The sequence below is a fragment of the Macaca mulatta genome, chromosome 16, assembly GCF_049350105.2.
Source record: "Macaca mulatta isolate MMU2019108-1 chromosome 16, T2T-MMU8v2.0, whole genome shotgun sequence".
NCBI classification, from domain to species: Eukaryota; Metazoa; Chordata; class Mammalia; order Primates; family Cercopithecidae; genus Macaca; species Macaca mulatta.
The window spans coordinates 16,595,527-16,616,811 of NC_133421.1; the positions used below are offsets into that span (position 1 = coordinate 16,595,527).

Genomic DNA, 21,285 nt, shown 5'->3' on the forward strand with positions numbered 1-21,285 from the left:
TAAGGCCGTTAGATTCACTCAGGAGCACACATTGTGCCTGCGCTGTGCCGAGTCCTGAGAATACAAACATCTTGGAAATAGAGTCTCTCCCTTGGAAAGGCCCATAGTTTGATGAATTTAGTGGCTAAAAGATGCACTAATTTTCTTAAAACCTCAACACACATTAGAATAAGGTGTTGAAAAAGTTAGGGCCCAGAGAGCCCCTTTGACATGGGTATATCGTTCCTTGCCTCTTCTCTCAGGTTTTGCTGACCTACACAATTTTCTGCATTTGGAATAAAGCCCACTTTTTCCAGCATCATTTTAAAGAGGAATCATTACCACCCCCGACTGAGAACAATCCCAAGGGGGTTGGCAGAGTGGATTTTCCTCTTGATTTCTGAGCAATAAACGGGACTTGACACAAGCTGTCAGAATCTAGTAGCTTTAAAACTACCTATTGGGTGGGGGAGGGGAGACAGCACTGAAACATTAGGCTGCAATCCCCCTGACCCAGGACAAAGGGTCGCAACACTCAGTCATCTGGGACTGTCCGTGAAAACCTATCAAAGGTTACTAACACAAAAGTAGAAACAGATTGGATGGCTGAAGAGTGTCTTAGCCAAAACCAGGCTTGCAGCAAGGTTGTATACATATTTGTTGAAAGACTAAAGAAAATACCAAGCTTTTGTTCTTATGACTGCTTTATAGTACAGCGGGGCTGTAAGGCTAAGACTGGCACAAAGGAGGAGGTGAAGCAATTCAATCTCTAAATTTAGCTGAGTGCTGTTACATCTGTACCTTGCGCTATCTCTCTGCCCAATGCCCACCCCTCAGCCTAATCCCCACCCCCTCAGCTTAATCCCCACCCCCTCTGCCCAACCTAGTATCCCTCAGCCTAATCTCACCTCCTCGGCCTAATCCCCACCCCCTCTGCCCAAAGTTGTCCCCGCTAAGCCTAATCCCCGCCCCCTCAGCCTAATCCCATCTCCTCAATCTCATCCTGATTCCAAAAAGTTTACAGGCTCAATCAGAGGATGCCTGGAAGTTTCTGTATCTTGGAAACTGTAGCCCCAATGTAACACCTTCCCCAGTGCTTACCTTGGCCTGTTATGTACTGGCAGCATGTCAGTCATCACCCCAGAAGGAAACAGCATGTAACTCAGATTGTAATTCTCTTAAGGTGAGGGATGACACACAGGGCTGTGGGCACATTTAAGAGAAACAGTGAAGGATGGTGAGGCACCCAGAGACTAGCAACATGGGAAGCCATTGCAACCCCCTGGCCTAGGGTCACCAGATGCAAATAAAAATGCCAGATACCAGTTAAATTTGAATTTCAGATAAACAACAAATAATTTTTTAGTACAAGTATGTCCCAAATATTGCACTTATATTTACTTAGACTAAAAAAATTACTAGTTGCTTAACTGAAATTAAATTTAACTGGATGTCCTATATTTTATCGGGTAGCCATACCCAAGCCTGAGGCAACTGGGTGTTACTGGAGCCCATTGAGAGTTGGAGCTGAGGAGGAAGTCAGGGAGGCCCAGCAGGAACACTGTTCACAGAGGCGTACAGACCAGAAACAGAGCCCACTGCAGCAAAGAAGAAGAAGAAAGATGGTACCTCTCTCTCCTCTTGCCCTCTAATCTCCTAAGGGCATTTCCCAATGGCAGAAGGCACCTAGAAATCAGTCTATAAGACAGCCTCACTGTATAACCCTTAGGGGTTGGTCTCCCGGAGCAAAGAGGCCAGCAGGGAAGGCAGAAAATGGATATGGAGGTTGAGACAAACAGACTAACCAGCATAAACATGTTCTATATTCCTTCTAGAAGCATATGGAAGTTATTTTTATTTTTGCTTAATACCACCAATAAAGCTGAATTCATAGAAAGCAAATATTTGGGGTGTCTCCAATTGCACAGTAACAATACAGCTTGAATTTTATATGGATGTATTTACTCACACACAGGAAGATACCTCTTTCTAAACATGTACACAGGAAGCTGGGGAAAATGTTTTAATCGGCAAAGATGATACTGCAAACTGCCTCTTGGACAGGTAAAAACTTCTTATTTTGCACCTGGGAACTGTCTCAAGACAGAAACAAGTAATTCCATTGGTCATATTTTTGCTGACAGCTTAAAAGCAAAACTGGGCCAGGTTTCACTTGCTATTGGAGTTGAAAGAATTAAGCATCTTTGGAACCTCCTAGTTTTGGGCTGGGTGCCGTGGCTCACGACTGTAATCCCAGCACTTAGGGAGGCTGAGGCGGGCAGATCACAAGTTCAGGAGTTCGAGACCATCCTGGCTAACACGGTGAAACCCCCATCTCTACTGAAGATACAAAAAAGTTAGCCAGGCGTGGTGGCGGACACCTGTAGTCCCAGCTACTCGGGAGGCTAAGGCAGGAGAATGGCGTGAACCCGGGAGGTGGAGCTTGCAGTGAGCCGAGATCCGGCCACTGCGCTCCAGCCTGGGTGACAGAGCAAGACTCCGTCTCCAAAAAAAAAAAAAAAGTATAATTAAATTTTGCCCCCTCCAAGATCAAGTTAAACATTAAAGACAGTGCCAAGGAGCGGGAGGGGATAACACTGAAGTCCTGTACAGACCCTTTAGCTTAAGGAAGGAGGTGGGGTGGGATGTTGGGAAGCATCTAGAAAGGTCTGAGAAGGGACCAGACTCTTAGTTCTTCCTGGTTCTGCCTCCTAATTGCCCCCAGCTCCTTGTGCAAGGCACTTAACCTCTCCAGGCCTGTTTTTTTGTTTTGTTTTGTTTTTGTTTGTTTTTATCTCTGTACTAAGGGGATTAGTTTTGAGCCATGTAGGCTTTTTCCTGATCTGAGAGTCTCTGGGTCCTGTATGTACTTTGGAGACTCAATTCTCAATAATCTCCTGGACAAGAGTAAATAGAAATCTTATCTGACTATGCTAACAGAGGTGTCTTCACTACCCAAGATTAACCTAGAGACTGGCCACGCCCACTGGAGCTCAGCTTCCGTTCAGCTGATTTTACCGTCCAGCTTCAAGAGGAGCCATCACTGCAGTAGGAGGGGAGTGGGAAGGAAATCCTTCCCGAATGCTTAGGACAAGATAAAGAAGACGGTTTCCTCACTCCTCACCTAAAGTCAAAAGGGGATTTAGTTCACCAAAGGCACAACAGCCTCAATGCCCACAGGATCCAGCCAATAGTTAAAGAAAGACAGAGGAGGCCGGGCGTGGTGGCTCATGCCTGGAATACCAGCACTTTGGGAGGCTGAGGTGGGCAGATCATGGGGTCAGGAGTTCGAGACCAGCCTGGCCAGTATGTTGAAACCCTGTCTCCACTAAAAATACAAAAATTAGCCAGGCGTGGTGGCGGGTGCCTGTAATCCCAGCTACTTGGGAGGCTGAGGCAGGAGAATTGCTTGAACCCGGGAGGCAGAGGTTGCAGTGAGCCAAGATCACGCCACTGCACTCCAGCCTGGGCGAGAGAGCAAGACTGTCTCAAAAAGAAAAAAAAAAAAAAAACCACAGGGAATGAAATGGGGAAAAAAAAATCTATAGTACACTGGCAGTCCTTATGAAAACCTGTATTCTTGATTTTAACTTATTTGTTTATTCATGTATTTTTTCACCTCCTGATTGCACCCATTAGCTTTTAGTCCTTCATGTTCCATGATCGCAAGTTCAAAGCAAGACATCCATGATCATCTGGCCAAGACTTTATCTATACCCCCTCCAGGTGCCACAGAAAGAAGTTAGATCCCCTTAGAAGTTTGAGGGAACATACTTCTACTTTGCACAGCTAAAAGGAGCAAAAAGGAAACGCATGCCTCTCTCAGTCGTCCTGCATCATTTCAATCAAGGTAGAAATCTGATGCTTGTTTTTCCATCCTGGCTGAAGAGGTCTAAGCACCAAGGCTGTTCACCTGGGTCTCAAATTGCACAGCCTAGGAAGATCCTGGGAAGATACTCAGGAGCTTACCCAGATCATGGGGTACAGAGAAAGCAGCCTCATGCTAAGTCCTCCTTAGGAAAGAGAGAACAACAATGGATTCCCATGCACGAACCAGCGTTCCGATGATCTCGCAGGAAGACCACAATCAAAGAGAAAATTCCAAATTGTAATGAACCGTGTATGTCTCCATGTAACAGTAATGTTCTCCAGCCTTTGAAGTTTGCAAGGAATATGAGAATCCAACTGGAGGTTCCACGGGGCCACGGCGAGGGCCCCAGGGGACTGCACGAACGGGGGCCCTGCAGGTATGTGTTCTGGGTTCCCATCTATAAAATCGCCAGATTGAAACAGACAGCTGCTGTTCAAGCTCTTAAAATGCTATGTGGAGGGAAATGTGGGGCTGCCTTGAGCCTGCTCACCCAGCAGTCAGTCTGATGAGAAATACAGTTGAAAGAACAAGCTGGAAAGCCAAATACCTGTCAGGCTCCTTCACACTGCAACGTTGCCAGAAGGTCTATAAAAATGTCATTGTCTCTCAGCTGCCGGTGATTATATTACCCTTTACATTGGCTGTTGGTAATAAAAAAAAAAAAAAAAGGCAAATATCATTTTTGCACTGCTCTGGCCTTCCTCTGGCCTTTTTCAAACAATAATAGACTAAATATAAAGAGACAGAAGTCATTACTGGACTCTTTAACTTGTGCCAAGGAAAATGAATAATTAAGGAAACATTACTTGAAAGAAATTTACACGGTTGCTTTTAAGTTAGAACTAAATAAGAGCTCTTTAAAAATACATCATTTCCCCTTTATCTTAACACAGCATTTGTACTCTGGCCTAATATATTATGGTGGCTACTGTTTAGATCTTACCAGGAAAAAAAAAATGCTTTTAGATTCCATTATCCTATTATAAGCCCCAAATCAAACAGAGACACAGGGGAGAGATGGGGAGGCAGGGGAGGTAGAGGTTGGTCTGTTTGCACAGCTTCCTTCACATCTGGCCTACCAGCCAATGTTTAATTTTGTTCGCCTAGGACAGCAATTCTCAGACAGTTCTCTGATCGCCGCCTGCCCCCCACGCCTTGAACATCCATCTCAATTGCAGGAAGCCTAGCAATTTTTAAATAATGTGCTCAATTTTGTTCTCTGAAGTTGTCAAGAAGAGGTATGCACAGATAACCCCTTTCTATGCCTCAGCATCTGACTTGGTGTGCGCAAGACTGGTTCTTGTTGAGCAATACCTTCTTCCCTCGCCCTCCCCACTTTCTGGCTCTCCCTCCCTTTCCCCATCTTGCTTCTTTCCCCTCATTTGAGTCTTTAGCCTCCCTTACACGAGGAGAATTAAACAGAGCTGGCACCAGACCCAACAGGACACGCTGTGCACCGGGTAACAATCTTGACCAGTCGGAGCGAGCATAGTAACATTGTTTAGCAGGAAGTCCAGGGCTTGGAGCACTTTTCTCAGCCTGGTGCCATGACAGCAGGTTGTCCTGGGGCCTCAGGCATGGCCAGTCCACCTCTGCAGTGCCAGATCCGGAGACAACCTGAAGTCTGACAGAATCCAGGTGTGTGGCTGCTCGGTAATGTGAGGCGGCAATCGGAGAGGCAACCTGGGTTCCTGATGTTATCTTAGTGCACATTATGTTTGAGGCCTGAAGCATTGGGCCTTGGGAATTATCTGATCGCTTGTTCAGATAGATGTTCCGTGTCCTCTCTTCTCAAATGCCCTGACCCTCCATACGTAGGGGCTTCACGTGCCATAGCCCCAATCCTTTCCTCTCTGCTACGGGCTGACTTGTGTCCCCCCAAAATTTATATGATGAAATACCAACCCACTTCCTCAGAATGTAGTTGTATTTGGAGAGAAGGTCCACTTAAACTTAAAGAGGTGATTAAGTTTAAGTGAGGCTGTTGTAGTGAGGCCCTGATCCAATATGACTGGTGTCCTTAGGGGAACAGACATGCGGGCTCAATTGTGTGGGCAGAGAGCAAGAGGATGGCCATCCCCAAGCCAAGGAGAGAGGCTCATAGTCTCAGGAGAAACCAAATATGGCCACATCTTGATCTTGCACTTTGCCAGAACTATGAGAAAATAAGTTTCTGTTGTTTCAGCCACCGAGTCTATGATATTTTGGTATGGCCTAACAAAACGAATCCACTCTACAAAGGTCAATATTTTGCCCCTTTCTGAAAAATTTATTGTATTATTAGGGATGTTATAAGCTACAGCCTGGGCAACTTAGAACAACAGAAATTTAATGCCTCACAGTTCTGGAGGCTGAAAGTCCAAGATCAAGGGGCCAGCGTGGTTGGTTCCTTCTGAGGCTCTGAGGGGGAAACTGGCCCACGCCTCTCTCCCAGCTCCTGGTGGTTCACTAGTGATTTTGGTGCTCCTTGGATTGCACACACATCCCCCCAGCCTCCACTTCTGTCTTCACATGGTGTTCTTCTTGTGTACTTGTCTGTCTCTGAGTCCAAATTTCACCTTTCATCAGAACACCTGTCATACTGAATTATGACCTCCTTTCTTTTTATTGAGGTATAACTGACGAACAAAAAAATGTATATTTACAGTGTACGACACATTTTTTTTTCTTTCTTTTTTGTTTGTTTTTTTGAGACAGAGTTTCGCTCTTATTGCCCAGGCTAGAGTGCAATGGCACAATCTCGGCTCACCGCAACCTCCGGTGATTCTCCTGCCTTAGCCTCCCGAGTAGCTGGGATTACAGGCATGTACCACCACACCTGGCTAATTTAGTATTTTTAGTAGAGTTAGGGTTTCTCTATATTGGTCAGGCTGGTCTTGAACTCCAAACCTCAGGTGATCTGCCCACCTTGGCCTCCCAAAGTGCTGGGATGACAGTCATGAGCCACCGTGCTCAACCTACAACACAGTGTTTTATGTATACATTGTGATGGCTAAATTCTAATGACCTCATCTTAATTTGATCATCTGCAAAAACCCTATTTCCAAAAAAGGTCAGTCACATACACAGATACTTGGGTTAACACTTTGATAGTGGCGCAAGGTAGACAAATGGCTAGGCAGATAGGGGAGTGCCCCTGGTGAAACCCCACCTCCAAGCCAAAGACAGTTTAAAGCCTGAAAGCCAAGCTGCAAGTCAAATCCATGGACTGGATTGCGAACTTGTCTTCCTATTTGGTGCACTTTCCTCTGATTCCCCTTTACCTATATTATATATACCTAACCTTTCCTAATCGGTTTTTCTACACTGCTGTGCTCACCTTTGAGTGGTGTTTTTGCTTTGGCCTTTCTTTGCATACTCGCGTACCAATCAGCATGCACTCCCCTATTCTGAGCCCATAAAAACCCCGGACTCAGCCACACTGAGAGACAAATCAACCTTCCCATTCCCTCTCTGCTGAGAGCTGTTTCCTCACTCAATAAAATTCTCTGCTCTCACAACCCTTCAATATTCAGTGTGACCTCATTCTTCTTGGATACGGGACAAGAATTTGGGACCCACCGAACATGGGGGCTGAGCACACAGATGTGGCAGCCATGGGAGCTGCAGGCCAGAGCACAAGCCAGACGCATCCCATCATGCCCAAGAGGTGGGGTGGCTCTTGCTGTGGGCCCAGAGAGGTGGGGTGGCTCTTGCTGCGGGCCCAGCAAAGGGGCCGAGAAAAATTCAACATCTTCCTGGAGTACACAATTCAATCCACAGCCACCACTTATAGAAATATACTTATGTCTAGAATGCCAATGCCAGGCAGTTATTTATGAGTAAACATAGTGAAGCCGTGATCATTCCTTCCTCTAATACTTCCCAATCTACTCATTGATGTTTATAGTTCCTTTATTGGAGAATAAAACTTTTCTTGGCTCAGTAAGAAAGAGGATTTCACCTGCAGGTGCACCCTGAGAATCCACACTGCAATGCACATGTGCAAGAGTGGCTGTTTCCTGGCAGAAGGTGTCGTGGCCAGGTAGGTGCAGGACAACCAAAGGGTTGTGGCATGAAAGGCTTGGTGACTAGGAAAAGCTGGAAGAAGCTGGAAGGAAATTGAAAGAGGTTGGGAGTTGCAGAGATTTTTGTGTGTGCTGATTCAGATCATTGTAGTTTTTTCATCCATGTGTCTTCGGTCCTGTGGACTTGGCTTTGGCACTCAGGGGAGAGAACAGCGTTTTGAAGGAGCCTCTCATGAGCGTACATGGTCCCAATAGACCTGAAACAGAGAAAATCAGAGGCGAGCAGCTGATTCTTCTGACAAGAACAAGACAGGAAAAGAAGAAGAAAGACTGGTGGAGTCTTTAAAAGCCACCTTGACTTGTTTGCCTTGCCCAGAGGTGATTAATTATACATCATCACAGGAAAAGGCGCATGTTTCGGAAATGCTCTTCAGTGAACTACATCCATTTGTGTTTTCACGGAGTCAATCCAGGTGATTAAGGCAGAGGGAGGACTTGTACAAAGAGAAAAATCTACAAAGCAGTTTCATTCCACACGTATTTGCTCTTTCAAAGCAAATTCAGCAGGAAATCCAAATCACTGATGCAAACCTTTGCAGTTTAATTTGTTCCCAGGGGCATATTGGGGGCCATTATCCCAGAAGCGTATACATGAAAATCCCATTATTTAAAGTATATTCATTGTATTTCTGTTTAACCCTAGGCTGTTCATCGAGAAAGTTAACAGTAAATAGGAAGAAAGTTGAGGATGATAGGAAGTAACTTTGGGGGTATTTAACGCCAACAGGAAGGACACCAGCTTGGCAGCACTTGGAGGTTATTGTAAGAGTTGTTTAAAAATCACCCACAGCAACAAGTCATGGGCTGGTGTGTGTGTGTGTGTGTGTGTGTGTGATCTGGGTGATTTATGAGAATTGGTTCTTTGGGCAGTGCCAGCCCACAAAGTTATTGCCACTGGCCACTTTAAAATGCTGAAGTTTCCTATTTGAGAAATCTATTGTTTAGGACACCACTGAACTCTTGAAATCTGCACAGTAAGACACATCACTGCACATTCATACTTTGCTGGAAGAAGATATAAACTATCAACAAGGCAAACTATTTAAAAGACACCTTGGCATAATTCCCTTCTAGTCCAGCCCTGCTTAACACCCTAGCACACAAAGTGACATGTGTTACATTTTTGCTGATGTTGGTCCCACCAGGCACAGTCTGCCTCTGTCATACCTCAGGGATGATAGAGCAGCCATGTCTGCACTCTGTTGTTGGCTGTTCACCCATCGTGCCCCTCCCTACTTCCTCTGCCTTCTCTTCCCTGGTTCATTAGAGAGGTAGTGTGAGTGCCTCTCTAACCCACACATGGCATGTACTATTTTACAGAAAAGGTTTCATCCGGTTCCAGTCATCTTTTGGATGAGCTTGGCAGCTGCCACACAATAGCACAGAGACAGCAGCGAGGACCAGGCTGTGCACCCTGCAGTGGCGGGACCTCCCAGGCCACTCATACCCACTGGTAGCCCTCGCTCTGGCAGAACCAGAATTCTAGGGCTAGGTTGCCTCTTCTCCTTTGAATTTGTGAACTCTTTGCCCCTGTTCTCATGCGTTATGCCCATGCCTGGTTTTGCCAGAAAGAAGTGACCACCTTCTACTCTTCTAAGATGTAACCCAGGGAGATATTCTGTAACTCAGCATATGAGACCACAGGAGGACCCAAGAAACTGCAGTCACTCACCTTGCTTCTCACTTCCTGTCCAGGTGGAGATGTGTCCTTTTTATCCACTCTTCCTAATGCCAAAGACATAGAGGAGGAGATATTGCTCAAGGAATCATCATCATCATCATCATCATCATCATCATCATCATCATCATCAAGGTCATCATGATTTAAGCAGTCTAGTCCTCCAAAGGCCACTCGATGGGTTAACGCAGTGTTAACTAGTTACTGTTATTAACCAGCTTCATGGTTTGTTTTAGTAGAACACGGACATGGACCAAAACTTTACGGGGAGCAGCCAGCTAACATGTGGCAGTACCATGAACAGAACTACCTCTGTGGGGAGCACAAAAGAAGCCAAAGATGGAATTCATAACAGCTTAAATGCTATTCAATAGAAAAGGTATTTTTTACATAAATAACTGAGGTACCCATACAATGGAATTTATGTAGTGGTTTAAAAGAAAGAATCCATCTCTATTACGTGGACGTATCTTTATGATATCTTGCAAAGTAGGGATGCAAATTAAAGAATGATATATATACCATGATCCCACATATGTTAAAATAAACATCCAAAACTATTGGCAGGGGAAGTGAAAGAAAGTTTCCACGGTTTTATTTGTGCAATTTAAAAACAAGAAACAAAGATAAGCTCTCTCCCTTGAAAAACTTCCAGTCAATGAAGGAAGGAAAGGTGAACAAATCTGACATATTTTGAAATTGTTCTCCTGTGTGTTGCGAGCCATTTGACTAGAGATCACTGCAGGAGAGCCAGGACTTGTCCTGGAGACCTTCCTGCAAAGGTCAAGACTGGATGGGGGCTTTGAGGAATGGGTAAGGCTTGGAAAGATGGAGAAAAAGGAGGAAGACTATAAGACAATGTCTTATGTTGCTGTCAGTATTGGAAGAGTGGAGCAAAAACACACGTTACCCTCCTTCTTCATCATGGCCACAAGGGGCTCCTATGCATTTTCTCACAGTGGTAAAGTCATTACAGAGGTTTTTACTCCAGCAGTTAATAAAAACTCCGGGCTGGGCATGGTGGTACGCACCTGTAATCCCAGCTACTCAGGAGGCTGAGGCAGGAGGATCACTTGAGGCCAGGAGTTCCAAGCTGGGCAACCAAGTGAGACCTTGTCTCTAAAAATAAAAATTAAAAAGTTAAAAATAAAAACTCTTGGAAACACAGATTCATGGAAGGAATAGAAATATGCATTATGCTTTCAAAACAAAGTAAAACATCCCATTTCCTTTAACATAAATATCAATATAAAGCAAAGAAACAAAAAAAAGCAGCAGCCGAGGTTTAAGGAGTATATTTTAATACACTTAATTGACTTCTGATCGTTTTCTGATAATCCATTCTCTCATTCCACTAATTACAACTATTTTAAGCAGAAGCCCATTAATTCTGTATTAATATTGCCTTTCTAATGAAAAATAGATTAAGAATAGCCTTTCTAATTGCCCTAGACTGATTCCTCCTTTTAGTTATAATATGCTGCCTAAAGCCTCCTACTTAGGGGCTCTTCCTGGTTCTAAGAACTTTTAAGTGACTCTCAGCAGCTTCCTTGTTGTAATAAAGGCGTGTGAAGCCGGCAGTACCTCAGCTGCACACAATTAATCCCCTACCAGGATGCTGCTGGATGAATGATTCAGCAACCTTTCAAAGGGCCTAGCTAATCTTTATGCACAGCCAACATATGTTACAACAAAGTTAATCCAACATGCAACATCAAGAAATTTAACAGATTTATTCACGGGGAAGAAAGCGCCTAATAGACGAAGGCAGGGAGGACCAAGGCAGGGTCTGTGAGGAGTAGGAACTCTGCCTGGACCCAGATAAACTGTCTCCTTAACCAAAGCCAGGCAAGTCCACCATTTTCACAGTCCACTGAAATCTGTTGCTTTGGAAGATAATATTATTTTCAGAAAAAAAAAAAAAAATTTGTGTAGTCAAATAAGTTTGAGAAACAATGGCCTAATCCAAGTTAAGCAGATTTTGTTCTCACTGCAGGACTACCCAAAACTTTTATTACTGCCAACATGCATAGTGGGTCTCTGGAAGCACTCATAGAATTCAGCATTGCTCAAGCCTTTCTCAACCAAAGATCCTCTGTGGTTATCATTACACATATATTGTTTAGAAAACAATGACTTAGATCATTGCGTATATTTCTTGGGGACATATATGTCCTAAGGCCATGTATAATGCTCAAACGCTGAGTCCCCAGACATTGAGGACAATTGCAGTTAGCTACTTGGAGTTATAGTAACTAGTGGGCAAGTTAAGCCAGTATACTTTGTAATGTCTAAAGTTTGGCCCTTCCTTTCTGTTATAAGGCTTTTGATTATTACCATCAGGTCCTCTACAGCCTTACTCCTTAAAGTGTGATCCCTGAACCGGAAGGATGGGGATCTTTGGGAACTTACCAGAAATGCGGCCTCTCACCCCCACCACCCAGAACTCCTGAATCAGAATCTGCATTTGGTTGAGATTACAGGTCATGTCCATGGTGCTACAGTTTGGGAAACTCTGCTCTGCACTGCAATGCTGGTTCTCTATGTCAGCATGCAACTGGATCATCTGGAGAGAAGGGATGACAAGGGCCATGGTTGATATTTTGATGCAGCTTCTTGACCACAGCTGTTTTGAAGCCTGAGTTTGATCAATCCGGAAAACAAGCCATCAAAACAGATCCTCAACTCACCACTGGTCTCACCTTTCCTATTAGCCTCAGCCTGTCCTTGAAGTTCAAAACACCCCTCAGCTGTTATCCCTAAAGTGATGGAATGGGTATTATTGCACAGTATTACTGGGTAAGACTTTTTAAAACATCCAGTTTTTACATTTTGGTGTGACTGTTCTTATGCAGTGTCTGTTACCCTCAGTCTCCCAAATCAACTGAATCAGAAATTCCTGCCACACTAAACTTCATGCACATAGCTAACAAAAATTGTTCTTTGAGCTTTGCAGTAGAAGAAATAGATGATGAGGAAATCATGCACTTTTTCTGCCATAGTGAACTTGAAGCATATGTGCACTGCACAGTAACGGTGCAGGACTTAGTTTGTTTCTGGGATTAGGTCACAAAGCTCTTGACCAGGATTAAGAGCTCAGGCAGCGGTCACGAAACAGTTTTCATCCATGTGAGCTAACTGGGGAGTGAGCCAGCAACCTTGATCCCATTAACATTGGGCTGTAAGGAGCCTGTCTAAGGAGCTAGAGGGAAACAGATGGCTATGGAGGACAGAGAGTACATATATGGCTAAATAATTAGAAGTTTTCCCCCTTTTGAAAAAAAAAAAAAGGAATGCACTACTTGACTGACAGAAACCAAAGTCCACATTTTGTCTTGGCCATTGGAACTGGATGATTAGAGTATCGTGAAAGGGGATAGGAGCAAACATGTAAGACATTACCAAACTTCACATTTCGTTTGAAGCATGACCCTGTAGGTTTTCAAAGCCAGTTTTTCCAGAAGCCTAACTGATTGGCACAGTCTCAAACCTCTGTAGGTAATTCAAAGTCCTGGTCTATATCTGTCACTTTGCCAAGGAGCTACACATGCAAATCTTATCATTATTCATAATAGACTTGAAACATTTCCTGCCTAAAACTCCAGTGACGTGCTTAGAGAAACACCCATGCAATGAGTAGGACTCCTCATTTCTCTGGAGGAAGGAGAGCACTGAAGGCAGAACACATCGGAAACTCATCCTTTCCTTCCTGCTTGAAAGCCCCAGCTTCTCCCATCACTATGGTGCCACAGTTTGGGAGCTCTGCCCTTCACTGCAGTGCTGGTTCTTTATGTCAGCATGCAACTGGATCATCTGGAGAGAATGGATGACAAGAGCCATGGTTGACATTTTGATGCAGCCTCTTGACCACAGCTGTTTTGAAGCCTGAGTTTGATCAATCCGGAAAACAAACCATCCAAACAAAACAGATCCTCAGCTCACCACTGGTCTCACCTTTCCTATTAGCCTCAGCCAGTCCTTGAGGTTCACAACACCCTCAGCTGTCATCCCTAAAGTGATGGAATGAGTATTATTGTAAGGAGTAAGGCTGTAGAGGACCTATGGTACCATCACCATGGTTGTTCTAGAAAGAAGAATTTTGCAGTAATATCCCTGTCCCTCAGTGTAGCCGCCCTCTAGGAATCCCAGAGACCCAGCCAACTCAGACGTCAGATGTCTGCGATACAAAAGCAGCACTTTTTCCTTGATAAACTGAGTGACAAGTACTTTTAGAGAAGACCTTGCTGGAGAGGCTGACTGTGTTCTGTTTTGTTTTGTTTCCTATATAATCCCTGTTCACATCCACAGAAGTAAAGATGACGATCCTTAAGCCTTGTCCTTAACTTCTTTGTAGCTTCCCTTCTTTGTAGTGGCTCACTTGAATCATTGCAAACTCAGACATTGCATACTCAGCCAGCAACTCAGGTGGCAATGGTTTATTTCACTATTGTTTGAGATATCCCGGGATACAAACCCTGTGCAAAGTTAGATTGCACGTATAAGGCATGATAATAGACTCTGGTCACTCGTGCAGACCAAGAAGTTCTCAGACTATAAAACAGTGGGGGTGCCAAGATCCAGGTTGACGTAGGATGCTGAGGAAGCACACTGTGCCCCTCATCTGGGCTAACCGGTGACCTCTGTTTCAGGTTTCAGGTTAAAAATAATGAGTCACCTAGGAAATCAAGGAGGAAAGGACATTCTAGACCAAGGACAGAACCTATGGGAGAACAAAGAGGAAAAAGCTTAATACATCTGCAGATGATCAGCTCAGTGGGTCTGAAGAAAAGGATGTATGAGAAAGATGAGAGGGAAAGAGAGGAAAGTAGGCATAAGGGCTGAGCCTAATGCCAAAGGGCCTTGTAAGTCAAGCTAAGGAGTATGGATCTCATCATAGGGTTTCCAAAGAACTTAAAGCATTTGACAGGGCCAGACTTGCCCTTTGGGTCCATCGCTCGCCAGCAGTTTGGAGAATGCATTGGGATGATGTGACATTAAAGATGAAGGGACCAGTAAGAGAACAATTGCATTGGTCCAGAAGGCAGGGCAATGGGAATGGAGAGAGGGGAAGAGGAGATAAGGAGTGTAAATCCCAAGAAAGTTTTTCACTTAGTTTAATGGTGGGACAAGCCTCTTCCTGGCCAGCTCACGCACACCGGGACACAGGCTCAGTAGAGTTGAAAGCCAGTACACTGGCCTCTGGGATGGCAGCTCCAACACAGATTGACTTCATCCCCTAGGAATCCGTGCCTATAGGATGCCATATCCCTGTCTCCTTGAGGCATCTGGCCATGGTGTTGGCTGCGGTGTCAAGTTCCCTGCAATCCAGAAACACACCAACCACTCAGTTCCTTCTGGCTACACTAACCCCGCAATTCCTGCCTCTACGGGTGGAAGAGCCTCAAAGAGGAATGTCTGTCATGAAAACCTCCTGGGTGTTCAAGATTTCCCCTCAAAGGGCTTATAATGTAATCGCCTGCTCCTGTGCCCACAGAGCCTTGAGGACTGGTCTTCTGAGCCAGCAATCCTAATCATTGCAAGCAAGCAGCTTTGAGGCAACTGTAGAACACAGCTGGTCAGAGTCAAGTCCTGCAAGCTGGTGGGAACGTGTGCTGCCTTGTCAACGTCACGTGTTTTCTAGAGAGCCATATTCAACCCTGTTTCCCCACTGCCCACCACCACCAGCACTGCCCATGTGCAGACTCGTGTTCTAGGATCAGTAAGAGATTGTAAAAGAAATTAAACACACAGTCCCTGTCCCAGAAAACTTATCACCTAGTTTGGTGAAGCAGAACATTCACAGATGTACAAAATGGCTTAAAAAGACATTGACAGAAACATAATAAAAAGCGTAAGTGGAAGAAACCACTTCCTGAATGGAAACATACCATCCCAGCGTGTAAGCCGAGTCCACGGGACAAAGAAAACCTCCCTTTCAAACTTGATGGTTTATTTTTTTTAGAGTTTACCTTGTTCTAGAAAAGGCTTGAGGAAATTTACAAGAATACATTTATGGAAATAAAATCTAGAAATAAAAGTACATAACTAGAACCAACGTAAATAAGAACACGAAAATGCCAAGCAGAAGTCAATCCATGTGTTACAGTGATGGCTTCGAATCTAGGTCTTCTTTTTCCTGGGGGGAAGTAAAGAAAACGATTTGTTTTTTAGTTCCCATGATGAGATATATCAGACAGAGGAGTACTGAACTCTAAAACTTGGTTGCTCAAAATGTGGTTCTTGGACTGTCAGCCTTAGCATCCAGGGAAAGGTAGTCAGATATGAAAAATCTGAAGCCAACTCCAGACCTACTGAATATGAATATGCATTGTAAGAACATGATTCACGTGCACACTGAAGTTTCAGAAACACTGTTCTAAAAGTCATCCTTCACCCGGAATGTCATACAGGAGATCTTGAGTAATAAAACAGGCCATCTATCCACAGAGCTTTTTACAACAAATGTAGTAACTGAATATGTCCGATTTTTACAGCAATTTTCTAAATGACAAAAGGTATAATAAAACTAAACCTAAGGCAAAGAGTTCTTAGACATGACACCAGAAGCACAATTCATACAAGAAAAATTGGGTGAATTGGACTTCATCAAAATTTAAAAGTTTTACTCTGTGAAAGACCCTGTTAAGAGGATGCAGTGTAGGCGAAAATACCTGAAACGGTGTATCCAACATAAAAAAAAAAATAGTACCTAGAATATATAAAGAATCCTTAAAACTCAATGGTAAAAACAAAAAAAAAAAAATCCAATTAGAAAATAGGCAAGCCTGGGCATGGTGGCTCATGCCTGTAATCCCAGCACTCTGGGAGGCCGAGGCAGGTGGATCACAAGGTCAGGAGATGGAGACCATCCTGGCTAACATGGTGAAACCCCGTCTCTAGTAAAAATACAAAAAAATTAGCCGGGCATGGTGGCGGGCACCTGTAGTCCCAGCAACTCGGGAGGCTGAGGCAGGAGAATGGCGTGAACCCGAGAGGCGGAGCTTGCAGTGAGCCGAGATCGCGCCACTGCACTCCAACCTGGGCAACAGAGCGAGACTCTATGTCAAAAAAAAAAAAAAAAAAAAAAAAAACAGGCAAAAAATATGAATAGATATTCACCAAAGGGGAGATATATAAAGCAAATAAGCACATAAAACGATGTTCAACCACAAAAACCAGTAAGGAAATACAAATTAAAACCATAATATCTTATGATGTAGCTTCAATATGTCCCTGCCAAATCTCATGTGGAAATATAATCCCCAGTGTTGGAGGCGAGGCCTGGTGGGAGGTGTCTGGGTCATGGGGGCAGATCTCTCACGGCTTGATGCTGAGTGAATTCTCAAGAGATCTTGTGGTTTAAGTATGTGGCACCTCCCAACCCCACTCTGTCTCTCTCTTTTTTTTTTTTTTTTAATTATTATACTTTAAGTTCTAGGGTACATGTGCACAACGTGCAGGTTTGTTACATATGTATACATGTGCCATGTTGGTGGGCTGCACCCATTAACTCATCATTTACATTAGGTATATCTCCTAATGCTAACCCTCCCCCCTCCCCCCTCCCCACAATAGGACCTGATGTGTGATGTTCCCCTTCCTGTGTCTAAGTGATCTCATTGTCCAATTCCCACCTATGAGTGAGAACATGCGGTATTTGGTTTTCTGTTCTTGCAACAGTTTGCTGAGAATCATGGTTTCCAGCTGCATCCATGTCCCTACAAAGGATATGAACTCATCCTTTTTTATGGCTGCATAGTATTCCATGGTGTATATGTGCCACATTTTCTTAATCCAGTCTGTCACTGATGGACATTTGGGTTGATTCCAAGTCTTTGCTATTGTGAATAGTGTCACAATAAACATACGTGTGCATGCGTCTTTATAGCAGCATGACTTATAATCCTTTGGGTATATCCCCAGTAATGGAATGGCTGGGTCAAATGGTATTTCTAGTTCTAGATCCTTGAGGAATCGCCACACTGTTTTCCACAATGGTTGAACTAGTTTACAGTCCCACCAACAGTGTAAAAGTGTCCCACTCTGTCTCTTGCTCCTGCTCTGGCAACATGACGCACCTTCTCCCCTTTACCTTCCACCATGAATCAAAGCTCCCTGAGGACTCTCCTGAAGCCAAGAAAATGCTGGCGCTATGCTTCTTGCACAGCCTGCAGAACCACAGGCCAAGTAAACCTCTTTTCTCTATAAATTACTAAGTCTCAGGTATTTCTTTATAGGAACACAAGAATGGCCTAACACACCATACCAGCACACATCTGTTAGAACAGCTAAAGTAAAAAAAAAAAAAAAAAAAAAAAAAAAAAAAAAAAACATGATTACACCCAGTGCTGGTGAGGACATGGAGAAACTCTCTCTCACACACTGATGGTGAGAATGCAAAAATGGTGCAGCCACTATGGAAGACAGTTTGACAGTTTCTTATCAAAGTAAATATGCACTTAACGGACAACCCAGCACTCATACTTCTAGGCATTTATCTCAGAGATATGGAAAGTTATGTTCACACAAGAACTTGTACACAAATGTTCACCATAGCTTTCTTCATAGTAGACAAAAACTAGAAACAACCTCAAATGTCCCTTACTAGATGAATGACGATACCAACTCCAGTATATTTGTATAAGAGAATACTACCCAGTCAAAAAAGGAACTATTTATATACACTACTGGGTTGGATCTCAAGGGCATCATGCTTAGGGGAAAATGTATCCAAAATTATATTCTATATGATTCCATTTATATAACCTTATCAAAAGGACAAAATTGTAGAGAACAGATGTGTGTGTTCCTTTACCAAGGGACAGAGATAGAGGGGTAGGTAGCATAAGTCAATCCCTTTGTAGTGATGAAACGGTTCTACACACACACATGAGCCCAGGCAAAAACTAGTGAAAACTGAATAATATTTTTAATCTAATTGACAATACTGTACCAATGGTAATTTCCTGGTTTTGATACTGTATTAACAGCCATAAGAGATGCCACCATTGAGGAAAGCTGGGTGAAGAAGTTATAGAACTCTAATATTTTTGTAACTTCCTGTGGACTCATAATTATTTCAAAATAAAAAGCTACCCCAGAAAGCTAAATCTAAAAGCAATTAAGCCAAAAACCAAAATAATATGATTTAATGCTACTAATGTGTTGGTAATACTGCTCTTCAGAAACAAACACACACACACACCCTGAGTCTTAGCCTTTACCAATTTCCGTGGTGTAAATACTTCCTCCAACTGGTGGGTGGCTAATTTAAAGCTATCCACAGGATAACCACTGGCTCACAAAATTCCTGCATATGTAAGAATTGACTCTCAGGAGCCAGTACGAACAATCCCAGCACACCACTGCCTTCTGATAGCTGGATTTGATCCTTGGACCACCTGTATCAGACTCACCTGAAGGAACTTAAAAATTCATATTCCTGGCCAGGCACGGTGGCCCACATCTGTAATCCCAGAACTTTGGGAGGCCAAGGCGGGAAGATCACAAGCCTGGTCAACATGGTGAAACCCCGTCTCTGCTAAAAATACTAAAATTAACCGGGCGTGGTGGTGCGTACCTGTAATCCCAGCTACTTAGGAGGCTGAGGCAGGAGAATTGCCTGGACCCGGGAGGCAGAGTTGCAGTGAGCCAAGATTGCACCACTGCACTCCAGCCTGGACAACAGAGCGAGACTCCATCTCAAAAAAAAAAAAAAAAAAAAAAATCATATTCCGGATCTGTAAGCCAGAACTACTGAGTCAGAATCCCGAAGGTTGAACAGGGAATGGCATTTATAACAGTTTCTTCAGATTATCTTTAGGTTCATTAGAAGTTGAACATTACCAATAAGGGGAATAAATGGTGCACATAGCTCTCCAATGACCTAGCTATGAGAAGCATGAAGCAGTGGGCAGACTACCAAGCCAGCTTCCCCTGTGTTCAAAGGAGTAGAAGATGACTTAGAATTTGGCATAAGATTTTGTCACCAACTAGTGAAATGAGGGAATCAAAGGCCGGTGACTTTGTGGATTGTTGAAGCTAAGCTCCTCTGAACTCCCAAGTATGAGCACTGCTATTTTCCACAAATGGCTTCTGCCTCCAACAAGAGTTTCAATATGTTTTGTACTTAGTATTGCTAAGAAAAACCAGGGTTTGATTAAACTGTTATGGGTAAGAATTTTTTTTTTAAGTATCTAACATTTTTTAACATTTGGTCTTACTCAATGGTTCCCAACTTTGAGTGCACATTGGAATCACGTGAGGGACTGTAAAAAAATATCGATGCCTGGTCCTCGCTCTGAAGATTCTGATTTCATTAGTGTAGGATGTAGTGAAGGCATCAGGCATAAGGATTTAAACCTCCACAGGTGATTCTAATGTAGAGCCAAACAGCCAGTGCTGAGAAGCACTGCCTACTTCTTACTGAATTTGGCTCACTGTTACCTTTTGATCATTTAAAATGATAATTTTATTCTTTTCAAATAGGTAATACTATTAAAAAATTTCATAAAAGTGATTTTTAAAATATAACAAAAGTCCTGCTTTCTCCCTGATCATCTACCCTATTTCTGCTCTCACACACACCTACACACTTAAACAGGTATTTTCTTTCTGAAATTCTCTGTGCAAATTCAAAGTGTAAATATATGTGCATTATATTCCTATTTTCATAAATTCCAGTAAGGCTATAAATACATATATATTTTAAATCTACAAATACACTTCTAGATAATATACATATGTATATAATATATTCACATTTGCATAAATCAATTCCAAGGAGACAATACAAAGCTACAGATATATATAGATATATATAATATTTTGACAGTCGGGCGTGGTGGCTCATGCCTGTAATCCCAGCACTTTGGGAGGCCGAGGCAGGTGGATCACGAGGTCAGGAGTTCGAGACCAGCCTGGCCAATATGGTGAAACCCCATGTCTACGAAAAATACAAAAATTAGCCAGGCGTGGTGGCACGTGCCTGTAGTCCCAGCTACTCGGGAGGCTGAGGCAGAAGAATTGCTTGAACCTGGGAAGCAGAGGTTTCAGTGAGCTGAAATCATGCCACTGTACTCTAGCCTGGGTGACAGAGCGAGACTCCGTCTCAAAAAAAAAAGAAAGATATAATATTTTGAATACATAATTATGTGTATTTCCAGCCTTATATTGTTTCCTTATAATTTTTTGTATCGAACTGGACAATTAGTTATATTTGTTCACATGCTTACCTGAATTTGGTTCACCCAAGTGTAGTTATTAATAAACACTGATGTTCACTCAGTTGTAGTTACACAAATTGCAATCACAGCGCAGGCAAAAGGATCCTAGAACTACAGCCGTAAATATCATACTGGTGTGTGTGGGGAAAGTGTGTATGTATGTGTGTGGGTGGAGTTTGGTCACACTAGCTCTTGAGTAAACTGGTAATAATTGAGTTTCTAAACCTGGGAATTAGAGAATCAAATTTTGCACTCATTCATTCATCTGAACTGCTCTTAGAAAATACGCATCCTACGTAAAACAGCCTGTTATCCCCCTCTTTGCAACATCTCTCAGTCAAGCAGTCAGAAAAAAATGTGCTCCTGAGTTAGCATCTACTCTTCCGGGACCCTAAGCAAGAGATGTTGGAGGTCACACGTTGGACCAGTTATTGTCCCCAAACAAGTTTCATAAAGCCCACATTG

The 21,285-nt window shown here is 43.3% G+C and overlaps 1 long non-coding RNA gene across 1 annotated transcript in view; it reads right to left on the reverse strand.

Moving 5' to 3' along the window:
* Positions 1-6,811: 6,811 nt before the first annotated feature.
* The window catches only part of LOC144335343 (uncharacterized), a 52,471-nt gene continuing 37,997 nt past the window's right edge, over positions 6,812-21,285 (reverse strand). Inside the window, exons 2-4 of the long non-coding RNA XR_013406125.1 lie at positions 10,627-10,714; positions 9,590-9,642; positions 6,812-8,114 (exon numbers count right to left, since the gene is read on the reverse strand). This is a non-coding gene — a long non-coding RNA (uncharacterized LOC144335343). The remainder of the gene's footprint in view (positions 8,115-9,589; positions 9,643-10,626; positions 10,715-21,285) is intronic.